A 15,081-nucleotide genomic window follows, 5' to 3' on the forward strand; every position below is an offset into this window, starting at 1 on the left:
CTTGAAAGAGCAGTGGGGGTTATGTCTGGGTAGGAGCGTGGCTTGTACAGTCTGCACTCATTGTCTGTAAAGGGCCATGGATTTCTTTTGATTTCTTTCCAGTAATGTGCACCTGTAGCTGATCTTTGCATCTTTTTTCCACTAACCTTTCGCAGGTTGTGTTGTAAAATCTGCCAACGCAGGCACAATCAATTTCAGGCAATGGTTATACAGAAGAGGGAAGGCGATCGTGTTATAACCAAGTCAGTAGCGCTGTATTTCACTGGAGGGTGAAATTGTAGTTTACATATAACCTGCAGAATTGGATAGCTGTTTAGAAATGTTATGAAGGTATAGAAAACCGTTGAATCTTGCTGCACAGGAGGGGGCCATTCGGCCCATTGTCCCTGGGCTGGTGGCATTCAAATGACATCACAAACTGAAAGCAAAGCTTGATTGGTTTATGAATGTTGTGCGACAGGAAGTGGGGGGGTGGCGGAATATTAAATCGGAGTGGCTTTTGGTGAGAAATTGCTCTGGTGCGTTAATTTCCCACCCACCAGCGGCAGTAGAAGGCCTTTTAGAGAATTTAACGGCCGTTCCTCATTTAAATGCCACTGGTCCACTCGAGTGGGAGGAGGGGTGGGGCGGTTACTGAAAATTGGGCAGCCCAGGGCTGCCTACCAGCTTCCAGGTAAATGGCTGGGAGGGTCTTGTGGGGGTGGGGGGTACATATCCAGTGTAAGGGGAGATCACAACATTCCCTGTGGGGCTCGGACCACTATTGTCAGAACACAGCCTATCCTCTGACCCACCATGAGCAATGCCACAGGGGATCGGTTGGCAGCTGGAAGTTGAGAATGTTAACATGGAATGAGAGAAAAAATCATCTGGCCAATCAAGCTTCTTCTTTCCACAAAAAAATCTTTGTGGACTTTACTCCACCTGTTTAATTTTCTGAAGAAAGGTTCTGAGAGTATCTCAATGCCTGTCTACCCAAAATTGAAATCGAACAGAGCTCCAGAATAGCTGTTTAAGCATTTATCCTTCGCCATTCACCCTTGACTGGTTGCCTTCCCTGCTGTCGACCAGCTCAGGGAGCCACCATGTCCCACAGAGCACTTGATCTGTTTGTGGTTGTTCCGAGAACATTCAATCCCATTCAAAGGTCCTTTTTTTTTTCTTTCCCATCTCTTCTTTCTTGCCGTGGCTCAGTGGGCAACACACTCGCCTCCGAGTCAGAAGGTTCTGGGACTTGAGCACATAAATTAAAGCTGACAATCCAGAGCAGTGCTGAGGGAGTGCTGCGCTCTCAGAGCCGTCTTTCAGATGAGACGTTAAACCGAGGCCCCGTCTGCCCTCTCAGGTGGATGTAAAAGATCCCACGGCACTATTAAGAAGAGTAGGGAAGTTATCCCCGGTGTCCTGGGGCCACTATTTATCCCTCAATCAACATCACTAAAACAGCTGATCAGGCCATTATCACATTGCTGTGTGTGGGAGCTTGCTGTGCACAAATTGGCTGCTGCGTTTCCCACATCACAACTTCAAAAGTACCTCATTGGCTGTAAAGCGCTTTGAGACATCTGGTGGTCATGAAAGACGCTATATAAATGCAAGTCTTTTATGGCAGTCAACCATCTTGATTGTATTAACTGTTATATAGTGCACAAATAGAGAAATATATAGCTTAAATTAAAAATATCGCATAAGGATAACGTTATTTTAGGATAGTAGTGAAAGATGTACATCCATGTCTGGCGTAAAAATAAAACGGGGAAGGTGGCTCAACCCGTAGCTAACAAGGGAAATTAGGGATAGTGTTAAATCCAAGGAAGAGGCAAATAAATTGGACAGAAAAAGCAGCAAACCTGAGGATTGGGAGAAATTCAGAATTCAACAGAGGAGGACTAAGGGTTTAATTAGGAGGGGGAAAATAGAGTCTGAGAGTAAGCTTGCAGGGAACATAAAAACTGACTGCAAAAGCTTCTATCGATATGTGAAGAGAAAAAGCTTAGTGAAGACAAATGTAGGTCCCTTGCAGTCAGAATCAGGTGAATTCATAATGGGAACAAGGAAATGGCAGACCAACTGAACAAGTACTTTGGTTCTGTCTTCACTAAGGAAGACACGAATAACTTCCCGAAAATACTAGGGGACCCAAGGTCTAGCGGGAAGGAGGAACTGGGGGAAATCCTTATTAGTCAGGAAATGGTGTTAGGGAAACTGATGGGACTGAAAGCCGATAAATCCCCAGGGCCGGATAGTCTGCATCCCAGAGTACTTAAGGAAGTGGCCCTAGAAATAGTGGATGCATTGGTAGTCATTTTCCAAAATTCCATGGACTCTGGATCAGTTCCTATGGATTGGAGGGTAGCTAATGTAACCCCACTTTTTAAAAAAGGAGGAAGAGAGAAAACAGGGAATTATAGACCAGTTAGCCTGACATCGGTGGTGGGGAAAATGCTGGAATCAATTATTAAAGATGTAATAGCGCATTTGGAAAGCAGTGACAGGATCGGTCCAAGTCAGCATGGATTTATGAAAGGGAAATCATACTTGACAAATCTTCTGGAATTTTTTGAGGCTGTAACTAGTCGAGTGGACAAGAGAGAACCAGTGGATGGTGGTGTATTTGGACTTTCAAAAGGCTTTTGGCAAGGTCCCACACAAGAGATTAGTGTGCAAAATTAAAGCACATGGTATTGGGGGTAATGTATTGACATGGATAGAGAACTGGTTGGCAGACAGGAAGAAAAGAGTAGGAATAAATGGGTCCTTTTCAGAATGGCAGGCAGTGACTAGTGGAGTGCCGCAGGGTTCAGTGCTGGAACCCCAGCTATTTACAATATACATTAATGATTTAGATGAAGGAATTGAATGTAATATCTCCAAGTTTGCAGATGACACTAAGCTGGGTGGCAGTGTGAGCTGTGAGGAGGATGCTAAGTGACTTGGACAGGTTAGGTGAATGGGCAAATGCATGGCAGATGCAGTATAATGTGGATAAATGTGAGGTTTTCCACTTTGGTGGCAAAAACAGGAAGGCAGATTATTATCTGAATGGTGACAGATTAGTAAAAGGGGAGGTGCAAAGAGACCTGGGTGTCATGGTATATCAGTCATTGAAAGTTGGCATGCAGGTAAAGCAGGCGGTGAAGAAGGCAAATGGCATGCTGGCCTTCATTGCTAGGGGATTTGAGTATAGGAACAGGGAGGTCTTACTGCAGTTGTACAGGGCCTTGATGAGACCACACCTTGAGTATTGTGTTCAGTTTTGGTCTCCTAATCTGAGGAAGGACATGCTTGCTATTGAGGGAGTGCAGCGAAGGTTCACCAGACTAATTCCCGGGATGGCAGGACTGACCTATGAAGAAAGACTGGATCGACTAGGCTTATACTCACTGGAGTTTAGAAGAATGAGAGGGGATCTCATAGAAACATATAAAATTCTGACGGGACCGGACAGGTTAGATGCAGGAAGAATGTTCCCGATGTTGGGGAAGTCCAGAACCAGGGGTCACAGTCTAAGGATAAGGGGTAAGCCATATAGGACTGAGATGAGGAGAAACTTTTTCACCCAGAGTGGTGATCCTACTGTGGAATTCTCTACCACAGAAAGTTGTGGAGTCCAGTTCATTGGATATATTCAAGAGGGATTTAGATGTGGCCCTTACGGCTAAAGGGATCAGGGGGGTATGGAGAGAAGGCAGGGGTGGGGTACTGAAGTTGCATGATCAGCCATCATATTGAATGGCGGTGCAGGCTCGAAGGGCCGAATGGCCTGCTCCTGCACCTATTTTCTATGTTTCTCTGTTTCTATGGGTGGGATAGAGAAAAAATGTTGGAAATTCTCAGCAGTAAAGGTCAACAACCTGAAACGTTAACTCTCTTTCTCTCTCCACGAATGTTGCCTGACCTGCTGAGTATTAATAGCATTTTCTGTTCTTATTTCTGATTTCCAGCATCTGCAATATTTTGCTTTTGTCATAGAGGAGATTAATCTACCTGGTGACGGCATTGGAGAAATGAGAAAGAAACTACAGAGTGAGGCGTGATCGGGGCCTGGGATGGAAAGTCAGAGATAGGAAGGGGAAGGAAGAGGTGTTGTTGGCTGAGACAACTGCACAGAGGTTCGCAATCTTTGAGATGAAAAGTTCATCTTGATTTCTTTACTCTCGGTGTTGGAGTCGAGGGTAGAGGGGAAAGAGGGACAAAAGAGGCGGATCCGGGATTGTCCTTATCCTCCAGTGATGGGAGGATTTGGTCATAGAGAGGAAAACGTGGTATTGTTATAGTCAAACCAGGCCAGGTGTGTGCCGGATGGATCTGGTATCGTAGGAAGACTGTTGTTCAACATTTCTATAAACTGTCATGGGTACAGGTGTGTGCTTATTGTAATTAACATTTATCTAAACTGTACTGTGAGGTAACCATAAAATTATTTTATCTTTCATATTTGACCTCTTAAATTTGCAGTAATGTGCAGTAAATATTAATAAGATAGCATTTTCAGTTCAATGAGTAAAGCTAACCCTGAACGAGGTCAGTGCAAACCCTGGCTCACTTACTCTCCAGTTGCTAGGAGCTGGTTATCAGTAGCTCTCAACAGTGCATATTCCAGCTAATCACGGTCTAATTTTATATTTTCATCGCTATTTGATTGATTTAGTTGCAAGCTATCCTGTGTGATACTTGCCAGGCATGCTGTGCAGTATTGGTGCATTTTTCCCGATGCGTGCCACTGTCCTGGAAAAAAGCTCTCGTAATATAGGAGATAAACCGTGCATCATATGACTATCAGTCTGATTTATGAACATAGAAATGTTAGAAACGGGAAAAAGCAGTTGCGTCCAATGAGCCTGTCCCCTTTTTCAGAGATCAATTTCACCAACTTGCTTTCATATTGCTCAATTCCTTCTCCGGCAACACTTCGATGCAGTTATACTTTCCTCTTTGTACCTTCCCCCCCCTCAGTAAAATGGAATACTGAAGTCGAATGATGATTTCTGCCTGTGGTAGCTTGTATGAACATAGCTTAAAAATAATCTTTAACTTGGCAGCTTTGAGTGATGGCCAGTGTTGGGACTTGTAAGATGACTTTCAATTATCTGTGATGTGCTAATGTACTGTCGTCATCATCATCATAGGCGGTCCCTCGAAACGAGGATGACTTGCTTCTGAGCCAAAAAGGGATGAGTTCACAGGTGTTCCAATGATAATCCAGATCCCGAACTGCATCCTGAAGGGTGGAAGATGCCTGTGCGTGGATTTTTTTAACGTGTGGTGGCCGTTGCACACCAGCCACCACACGGGCTTGACAGAGCGAGGTCTTGGTCCAGTGGCAAGTATCAAGACACCTGAATCACCATTGCAGAGTGCTTCAAATGTTATTGAGTGAAATGTTCCCCTCCCCATTATCATCCCCACACTGCTCAGTGAGAACACAAGCTTCTAAAGGTGAAACTTATGTAGTTTAAAATGTTTGCTTTCTGCTGCTGGAACTTGTGATGGTTGGTGTTAAGGGCGACGGAGGGTTTACAGGGGGTAAATACGCTAGTAAAATCAGCTGGCACCTTTTGCATTAATCCGACTTCAGCCATGGGTTGGCTTCTACAGTGTCCATCTTTTTTACTTGCGTATTGCTGCCCCACATCTTAGCGATTACTCGTTAATAAGATCAAGCGCTGATATCCATTGGGGTAGATTTTCAACTTGCCGTTCGGATGAGAAACTAGTTGGTCCCTGGCTGGATGGTAATGGTAGAGTGAGGGATATGCCGGACCCTGAGATCACAGATTGTGGTGGAATACACTTCTGCTGCTGCTGATGGCCCACAGCATTTCATGGATGCCCAGTTTTGAGCTACTAGATCTGTTCTGAATCTATCCCATTTAACACGTTGGTAGTACCTCACAACACGATGGAACTTGTGATGGTTGGTGTTAAAGGCGACGGAGGGTTTACAGGGGGTAAATCAGCTGGCACCTTTTGCATTAATCCGGTTTCAGCCATGGGTTGGCTTCTACAGTGTCCATCTTCGTGTGAAGACAAGACTTTGTCTCCACAAGGACTGTGCGGTGGTCACTCCTACCAATACTGTCATGGACAGATGCGTTTGTGACAGGTAGATTGGTGAGGATGAGGTCAAGTAGGTTTTTCCCTCATGTTGGTTCTGTCCCCACCTGCTGCAGGCCCAGTCTGGCAGATATGTCCTTCAGGACTCGACTGGCTCGGTCACTTGTGGTGCTACCGAGCCACTCTTAGTGATGGACATTGAAGTTCCCCACCTACAGTACATTCTGTGCCCTTGCTTACCCTCAGTGCTTCTTCCAAGTGGTGTTCAACATGGAGGAGTACTGATTCATCAACTGAGGGAGGGCAGGAGGTGATAATCAACAGATTTCCTTGCCCATGTTTGATCTGATCCCATGAGATTTCATGGTGTCCGGAGTCAATGTTGAGATCTCCCTGGGCCACTCCCTCCCGATTGTGTACACTGTGCTCCCACCTCGGGTGGGTCTGCCCTGCCGATAGGACAGGACGTACTCTGGGATGGTGATGGAGGAGTCTGGGAAAGGTGTGATTCTGTGAGTCTGACTATGTCAGGCTGTTGCTTGACTAGTCTGTGGAACAGCTCTCCCAATTTCGACACAATTCCCCGGATGTTAGTGAGGAGGACTTTGCAGGGTCGATGGGGCTGGGTGTGCCTTTGTCGTATCTGAATCTGGTGGTCCATCCAGTTTTATTCTTAGTGTTTTGATACAGCTGTGTGGCTTGCTTGGCCATTTCAGAGGACAGTTAAAGAGTCAACCACATTACTGCGGGTCTGGAGTCACTTACAGGCTAGACCGGGTAAGGACGGCAGATTTCCTTCCCTAAAGGTCATTAGTGAACCAGTTGCGTCTTGCGATAATCCGGTAGTTTCATGATCACCATTACTGAAACTAGCTTTGCAATTCCAGAAAGTAATTAACTAACCAATTAACTAATTCAATTTAAATTCCCCAATTGCTGTGGTGGGATTTGAACTTGTGCTCCGGATCATTATTCCAACCCTCTGGATTACTGGTCCAGAAAAATAATCACTGTGCTATGCAACCCCCATGCAGCCGGCAGACTGGCTTTTAAATAGGGATTACCGTGCAATGCATGGTATTTGGAATGGGCCACACAGCCCCCAACAAATGACCGGGAACATTAGCTACTGAACCCTTGTATCAAGGTGTATTACATTAATATGGGCGCCAACATTGAAATAATAAAATTCAGCCCACTGTACAGGAGAAACGGTATTCTATTTCCAAAGGCAAGCGAATACTCAAAGGATTAGAATTGCCAAGATGTTTTGCATTCTGAATATTCACATATAGAATCCGAGGTATAATAAATCTGCTGCTCACTTTTCCAGCCTTTTGTAGTTGCGTTTAGTACTGCATCAGTGAAGTGGAAGTCAAAGTCATAGTATCATTGCCTTGTTCGGTATGTCACCGGGCTACGTTACATAAGTGTGTCTGTGCAGAGAACTGTGTCTTTGCTGTTGCTCAAGGTGATTATTCCCCATTTGTTGAGCTAAAGCTAGCCTTTGAAATACATGCCTTCTCAAAGCAGTTACTTTACCATCTCTGGATTAAGTAATGGATTAACTTTTAAGAATATTTTACTGAGGGTATTTGTACCTAATTAACTGCTGGTGGAGATGAATTCATTCTCACTAGCTCCCCACTTAATCTTGAGCTATAAGGACAGGTCAGCCATACAGAGATTTACTTCTTCTTGTAAAGATACCATTCCAGCTCCTCTCCCCTGCGTCTGTCCTTCACCACATTTTTTTTCTTTCCCTTATTAGATTCCTCCTCCTCTTCAGCCCATGGTTAAGTGCCACTTCAAGTCTGAGACAGCAGGTAGGCACTTTGCAATCAGTCACAATGAGATAATGATAGGAGCCAAGGGCCACTTGCTCTCCAGTTTTTCCTCGGGGTGAAGAGCTGTCAAGCCTTTTTTAATATCCTCCCCCGCCCAATCCAGATTGGAAAACGCCTATGTGTGGAATCGCAAGTGTTAATCTGTGTCTTGCAGTGTAGTACATTGTGTTCGTACACCAAAAGAAGGAACTGACAGGGTATCAGTAATCTAAAAATATACTGTATTTTAAAAATGAACAAGACTTTATTTTAGTTTTTTTTTGTGATATTTCCTCTCTAAAATCATCCCAGAAGTATGAGTATTAAGCTGAATAAGAAGGACTTTTTGTTAGTTTAGCCCTGGCTTCAACACTTCTGTATTTTTTTCTGAATAGCGATATCAATTCTGAGCTGCAGTTTGCTACTCAAAAAAAAGACCTAATTGGCTGTGAATTGCTTTGGGACGTTCCGAGGTTACGGAGCTCGCTGTAGAAATGCAAGTCTTTTTCTTTTTAATGATCTCCAACGTGTTGTTCTTCTGCAGTTGCCCGAGGTCTGCAAACCCGCGCCTCGGTTCTGCAGCAGAGATTTATAATTGTGACCTAAAACAGATTTTACACCTCCATTAGTTTCAGTGGATATTGCAGTTAAATAAAATGAAAAGGATTATCTGGATTCGCTTTCACATGTTCTCTGTAAACACCTTCAACACGAGCATTTAGTTCACCAAAATAAAAACGTGTTAGTCAATAATGATTGTAATTTGGTAAAGAGAATTGATTCTGTTGTTAGTTATGTTTTATAAATCCCACAGAGAATTCCAGATCCTGTAATTGCTTCTTTATATTCTGAATACCAGGATCATCTTTCCTGTTGAGAATGTAAGACACCGTTTTGCACATGAGGGTAGTTTTACTGCTGTTTGAACCAAGTCACCACCATGTTGCTTTGTCTATTTATCTGTCCAGAAGATGCTGCTGGTTCTCTGGCTCCTTAGTGTCAACCGTGGGTAGCGCTCTCGCCTGAGTCAGAAGGTTGTGGGTAAAAAGCCCACTCTAGAGTCTTGAGCACATAAATCTAGGGTGACACTCCAGTGCAGTGCTGAGGGAGTGCTGCACTGTCGGAGGTGTTGTCTTTCGAACTGAGGCCCTTTCTGGTCTCACAGGTGGACGTAAAAGATCCTATGTCACTATATTTTTAAGAAGAGCAGGGGAGTTATATCGGGTATCCTGGCCAACAACATCCTCAACCAACATCACTAAAACAGATAATTATCTGGTCATTGTCACATTGCTGTTTGTGGGAGCTGGCTGTGTACAAATTGGCTGCCGCCTTTCCTACAATACAACACTTCAACAAAAACTTAATTGGCACGAAAGACGCTATAGAAATACAATTCCTTCCTTCCCTACCTCACCCAGACATTAAAGTTTAAAGAGCATAACATTTAGTCCAATCCTCTTTAGTAACGTTTAGTAACATGCAGTTCCCAGCGGAGGTCTCTGGATAGCAATCAGGAGCAGCAACTCGAGCTCATTTATATTTTCACCCCTCCAGCGACGAAACTGCTAATTGTTGCGATCCTACCACCACGCAACTAACTCGGTACAGACCGGCTCTGCATGGCTCAGTGCCACAGTAGGCCTTGCATTTACCAGTTCGGCATTAGAGGAGCTCGTTACTAACATGTTCAGACAAAAGCTAGATTCGCTGCTTATTTTATACCTGGCGTTTGCTATGACTCTGTGTGTCAGTTGAGTTTCTCATGTAAATGTAAAGTGGAGTCAACTTTTTCTCTCTTTAAAAACAACCTTCCTCCTTTTTAGTCCTGGTAATTTTCTCTCACCTCTCTGAAGACATTGACTCCCTGTTGGGAAATGTTCCCGTGGGCACCAGTTATCCTACATTACCTTGCACAAGTGTCAATTGCTCATGTGTAACCATCGACAGTGAGTTTGGCAGGCCTTTGTGACCATCAGGAGCATCACACCGAGCCCAGTCCTGCGCTCACTCGACATTCACTAACACCAAGGGTCACTGAATAGAGATCAGGCGTGGGAACCTGACCAATTTTATTTTTCCCCTTCTCCTCCCAGACCACAGAGGCCAATTGTTCCACCTCTGCCATCACCCCAGTTTGAACAGTTAATTTAACAGTCTGGACATTGAGCCTGGGATCCTCTGCTCATTGCCGGAACCAACTGACCCATTGTCTTGGGGAACAGCTCTCATGGAGTTAAATTGGTGAAATTATTAGAATATTTGACTCATTTCTTTTTGGCAATGAATGTTGTACACAATCTAATTATTTTCTGACTGCATTAAATACATGTTTAGTTATTACTGTACATCATCACTTTCTTCTCTCTGAGTACACAATCCCACTATTGCCCTAGAATGTCAGTAAGTAAAAGCATTGCTGTTATTGTTCACCGCGTAATGCTATTTAATGCACTTCACTCTTGGAAAATAATATAATCTTACTCCATTTTTATGCTAAATTGTAAGATTTCACATTCGGTTGTTGGGCTGCTTTCTAGGTGTAATTGGTTTCCATGTTAATATAAAAATAAGTCGGTAGTGAGGAAAAACAAATGCTTTGGGACAAAATGTAAATGTGTCAGTGAAAGAGCTCCTGTAACTGTAGAGATCATAAGAAGGATTGATTAACAGTAAGGACTCAGATTTTACTTCTGTGAAACCATTTAACGTAGGAAGGGCCCAGAATTCGGTTTTCTGATAAAGGTCCAGCTCGCAAATATTTGTCTTATCAAAACAGTATTGGACAAAGGATTGATAACTAACTTTTTTTAAGCATAATCAAATTGAACTTGACCAACAAAGTCACACTCCACCTTCAATGACTCAATTAATTTGTCCAGTGACTAGCTCAACCATACACATCACAAATGTCCCAGGTTTCATTTTTTTGTAATTATTCGTTCCTGGGATGTGGGCATCTCTGGTGAGACTGGCATTTATTGCCCATCCCTAATTATCCTCAAGAATGTACGGTGAGCTGTCGCTTTGAACCGCTGCAGTCCGTGTGGTGTGCAGGGAGGGAATGCCAGGAATTTGACCCAGCTGATGTATTTCCAAGTCAGAATGGTGTGTCACTTGGAGGGAAAATTAGAGATGGTGGTGTTCCCATGCGCCTGCTGCCCTTGTCCTTCTAGGGGGTAGAGGTCGTGGGTTTGGGAGGTGCTGCCGAAGAAGCCTTGGCGAGTTGCTGCAGTGCATCTTGTAGATGGTACACACTGCAGCCATGGTGCGCCAGTGGTGGAGGGAGTGAGTGTTGAAGGTGGTGGATGGGGGGCCGATCAAGCGGCTGCTTTGTCCTGGATGGTGTCGAGCTTCTTGAGTGTTGTTGGAGCTGCACCCATCCAGGCAAGTGGAGAGTGTTCCATCACACTCCTGACTTGTGCCTTGTAGATGGTGGAAAGGCTTTGGGGAGTCAGGAGGTGAGACACTCGCCGCAGAATATCCAGCCTCTGACCCGCTCTTGTAGCCACAGTATTTATGTGGCTGGTCCAGTTAAATTTTTAGTCAATGGTGACCCCCCCCAGGATGTTGATGGTGGTAATTTGACGATGGTAATGACGTTGAATGTCAAGGGGAGATGGTTAGACTCTCTCTTGTTGGAGATCGTCATTGCCTGGCGTGAATGTTACTTGCCAATTATCAGGGCACGGATTGCTTCTTCATCTGAGTACCTGTAGTGGGTTGTGGCTGAGTTGATTGGCCTCCAACAACCACAATCAACTTCCTTTGTGCTCGGTATGATACTAGCCAGTGTTGAGTTTTCCCCCTGATTCCCAGGCTGAGTGCTGAATTGTCAGAAATGCTGTACTGCAGAGGAAACATTAAACCAATGCCCTGCCTGCTGTTTAGAAGGATATTAAAGCTGCAGTGGGAAGATACTGAGTCGGGAAGGAAGAACTCAAATGGACCGACAGGCTTTCATTGTCCAAACTGATCTTGTGGTTGTGAAATTTCTGTCCTGAATTAAAGCTGCTCTGTTAAAGCAAGCTATTTTGAAATGTAATAATGAATTAATGGGCAGTTTTTTCACCCCCCCCCCCCACCCCCCTAATTTTTTGAGCCTGGGCTTTATGCAGAGAATGGTAGAGATTAGGCTCCTGTGTGGTACTCTGCACGTCGCTCTCTCACTTGTGCTTGATTTACATTGGTTGGGTTTCTCTCGAGTACCCTGCACAGTCGGGGGAGGCAGTCTGCTTTATTTCCAAGTCTCCAGGGTGTGCATTGAGCAGGCTTGTGGATTACCACAGCTTGTGGAGCTTTGTCTGCCTCGGCACCTCTCCATTAGAGCTTTTGCTTATTGCATTTGAAAGCGGCGTCCAGAATGGCCCTTGGTGCGTTGCTCATGAACTGGCGATTATGTAATTGGATCAGCAGCACACCTTCTGCCACGTCTTATTGAACAGATCACCTTCTGTTCCTTCTCTCTGAACCCAGACACAACTGTCACTTTGAGACATGTATTGTACAGCCCCCTGACACGGCAGGCAGGGGTGGAAATTCCTCTCTCCGCTATCTAGACCCTAGCCTGTGCAGATTACTTCCTTGCTGTGTGAAATACACTGAAGGCAATGTTTGGATTTACTGGCTGAGGACATTTATCTCCCTGAAATTATTGCTGTGTCTGCTTTGGCGCATTTCTTTTCAACTTGGCCAGGATCCTTACCAGAGGTAATGGAACATATTCTGTTATACTTTGTTTTGTGTTCTGTTGTGTTACGTGTTATGAAAATTAAATTGATTGTATTGATCTTGTGACTGTGTTTGACCCTGTGAAGTTGTGTAGTGTTGCAATTGCTTGACGTTTCTGCAGTGTTTTATAGTTATAGACCGAATCATTCAGGGTTTGAACTGGTATCCGATGAATAATTCTGCAAGTGTAAGGCAGTGTACTTGCAATTAGGTTTTGCAATGTACTGTACTGGTAAGCATTGGGTGTCCAGTTGCCTTTGATTCTAATTGGTGTTTCAAATTATTAACAGCCACGACGTTATTTGGTACTGGGCTAACTTTTTAAACAGGTTAACATCAACACATGAAAAAGAAGCACCAGTGGAAAATATGACAGCACAAGTACATTGTTTCATTTGTTTTTAACCAAACCAAACCCTTGTATACTAAATAAACACGTCCTACACTAGCACAGCTGGCTTTAACCATGCACGCATCGGGTTAGGGTCCGTGGCTGTTCACACAGCTCTTCGTTCCCTGTTCGATTTCTCTGGGGTTAAAGTTGACACTGTTTTTATGTTGCCTAAAGATCACTGCCAGTTCTTTTCCTCCAGTCTTCGGCCAGTGCCAGTTGGTTCCGTGCCTTCATAAGCAGTGGGTTCTTTTTATTCTTGGAAGTTTAGTGAAATACAGCTTATGAGAGCTTAAATGCAAAAATACGGCAGTGTACTGATATTTTAGACACTAGGATATAGCGAAGAATTTCCAGCAAAGCCATAATAATTCTGTACTGCGCTCACATGAAAAAGAGCAGCTTCCTGGTGCTTGTGAAGTGAGATCAGCAGGTTGCAACCTCTGTCAATATCCATTAAGCTGTGTGATGTGAGGTCCAGCTAGCCTGAAATGCAGGTTTGTATTAGTGCAGGAACATGCTTGGGTAATGTCTAGTCAGGATTGTTCAACTACGAGAAAAGCTGTAGAAAGAGATGCTCAGCAAGGAACAACAGCTCAAGATGTAACTTCAAATATTTCCAGCATTTATATATTAGATTCATATGTAGTTGTGTTTCTGGAATAAAAGAAAAGGAAAGAGTATTTTAGCTTCTTAACTCGGTGATTTGTGGTTGTTAACCCTTACCTTGCCGAATAACCAGTTCCATTTGGTGAGCACAGGTTCTGAGAGTCTGCTTTTAAGGATAATACTCTCTGTTCTGCTGAATAAAGGAGAGCTTCAGATAATTAACGCAAATTACTGTTTTCTTTTGTTTATCCTTAAATTTCTTTTCCTTTTTGGTTACTCTCTGTCCCTATTGAGCGCTCTCAAGTCAGAGATAATGAGACGATGTGGAATGAAGCTCCCTCTATGTTACTCATTAAGCAATCTCGGTGAAGGGTAACAGCGCAGCACAGCACTGAGATGGGAGACAGTAGGAGGGACGCTGATGTACCGTTTAGGTGTGTACATTATGTGGGCTTCTGGCTAACTACAACTCGTGTAAGCCTCTGGTGGCCTATCGACTCTCGCGTGGGCGGTGATGATCTCCTGCCCTTCGGGTACAGGACCACAGATGCCAGCCTGCACTATGCTGGTAAATTCTAGCTTTGCAGAGTTCTGTTGCTGCCTTTGGCCAGGCAGCAAGAGAATGAAAATGAGATGCGTGGAAATGGGCGCCGTTCATAATTCACAGGGCTGGATTTTAACACCCGAGGTCAGGACAGAGGTTAAAATGTAACAACTCTCAAATCTGCCTCCAACTCTCCCACTTTGGGGTTTAACGGAGGCAGGACAAGGGGTTGGGCAGCCAACCCGCTCCCATTTTTGCAGGTTTGATCGTAGCCGACTAGGTTTCCCAGGCCTCAGGAAACCCGGCATCGGAAGGGGGCGAGGACAACTTCGAGGAGAATGCAGAGGTGCCTTTATAGCGCCGCTTGTGGGCCAGGAGGTGCAGGTGCTTCTTGCCCCTCCCCCCTCCCCCCTTCCCCCCCCCCCCCTTCTTCCCCCCCCCCCCCAAAACACCCCCGGGTCCAAGATTGGCCCTTCCATGGGATCGAACCCCTGCCCCTCCCCAGGGTGGTGAATTGGACCTAGCAGTTCCTGCGGCCTGCTCCCTGCCCGACTGGAAGACCAGCCTGTCAATCAGACTGACCTCTGGGCGGGGAAGCTGTCGGTGACAAAAGATGCACAGCCCGGAGTTCAAACCTCACAGCTTGCAGGGAATTCCGGGTTTCCCGTCTGAAACCCCGCACAAATACCTGCGTATCCCGCCCCGGTAATATCCAGCCCATTGTGTCAGTGAAGGTGCCACATTAAATCTGCAAGGTCTGTGCATTTAGCAGGGAGCTTTTACTGCCACTCTGAACTCTGGGGAAACACTTTTTTTTGTCGTCTTGCTCTTGCATGAGAGGAAGCAAAAGAACATCCCGATAGTAGCACTTACTTGCACCCACACCGGCTGGGCTGTGAAGCCAGAAACAGAAAATAGGAGAA

The 15,081-nt window shown here is 44.8% G+C and overlaps 1 protein-coding gene across 6 annotated transcripts in view; it reads left to right on the plus strand.

Annotated features, from left to right (window-relative positions):
* The window catches only part of mib2 (MIB E3 ubiquitin protein ligase 2), a 297,823-nt gene that overhangs the window by 39,899 nt on the left and 242,843 nt on the right, over nucleotides 1-15,081 (plus strand). For 3 of the 6 annotated variants that reach the window (XM_070860597.1, XM_070860596.1, XM_070860598.1), the window contains exon 2: nucleotides 7,829-7,883. The exons of the other annotated variants lie outside the window; for them this stretch is intronic. The gene's annotated coding sequence lies outside the window, so the exon portion shown is untranslated. The remainder of the gene's footprint in view (nucleotides 1-7,828; nucleotides 7,884-15,081) is intronic. 6 annotated transcript variants of the gene reach the window in all.

The sequence above is a fragment of the Pristiophorus japonicus genome, chromosome 18 (assembly GCF_044704955.1).
Source record: "Pristiophorus japonicus isolate sPriJap1 chromosome 18, sPriJap1.hap1, whole genome shotgun sequence".
NCBI classification, from domain to species: Eukaryota; Metazoa; Chordata; class Chondrichthyes; family Pristiophoridae; genus Pristiophorus; species Pristiophorus japonicus.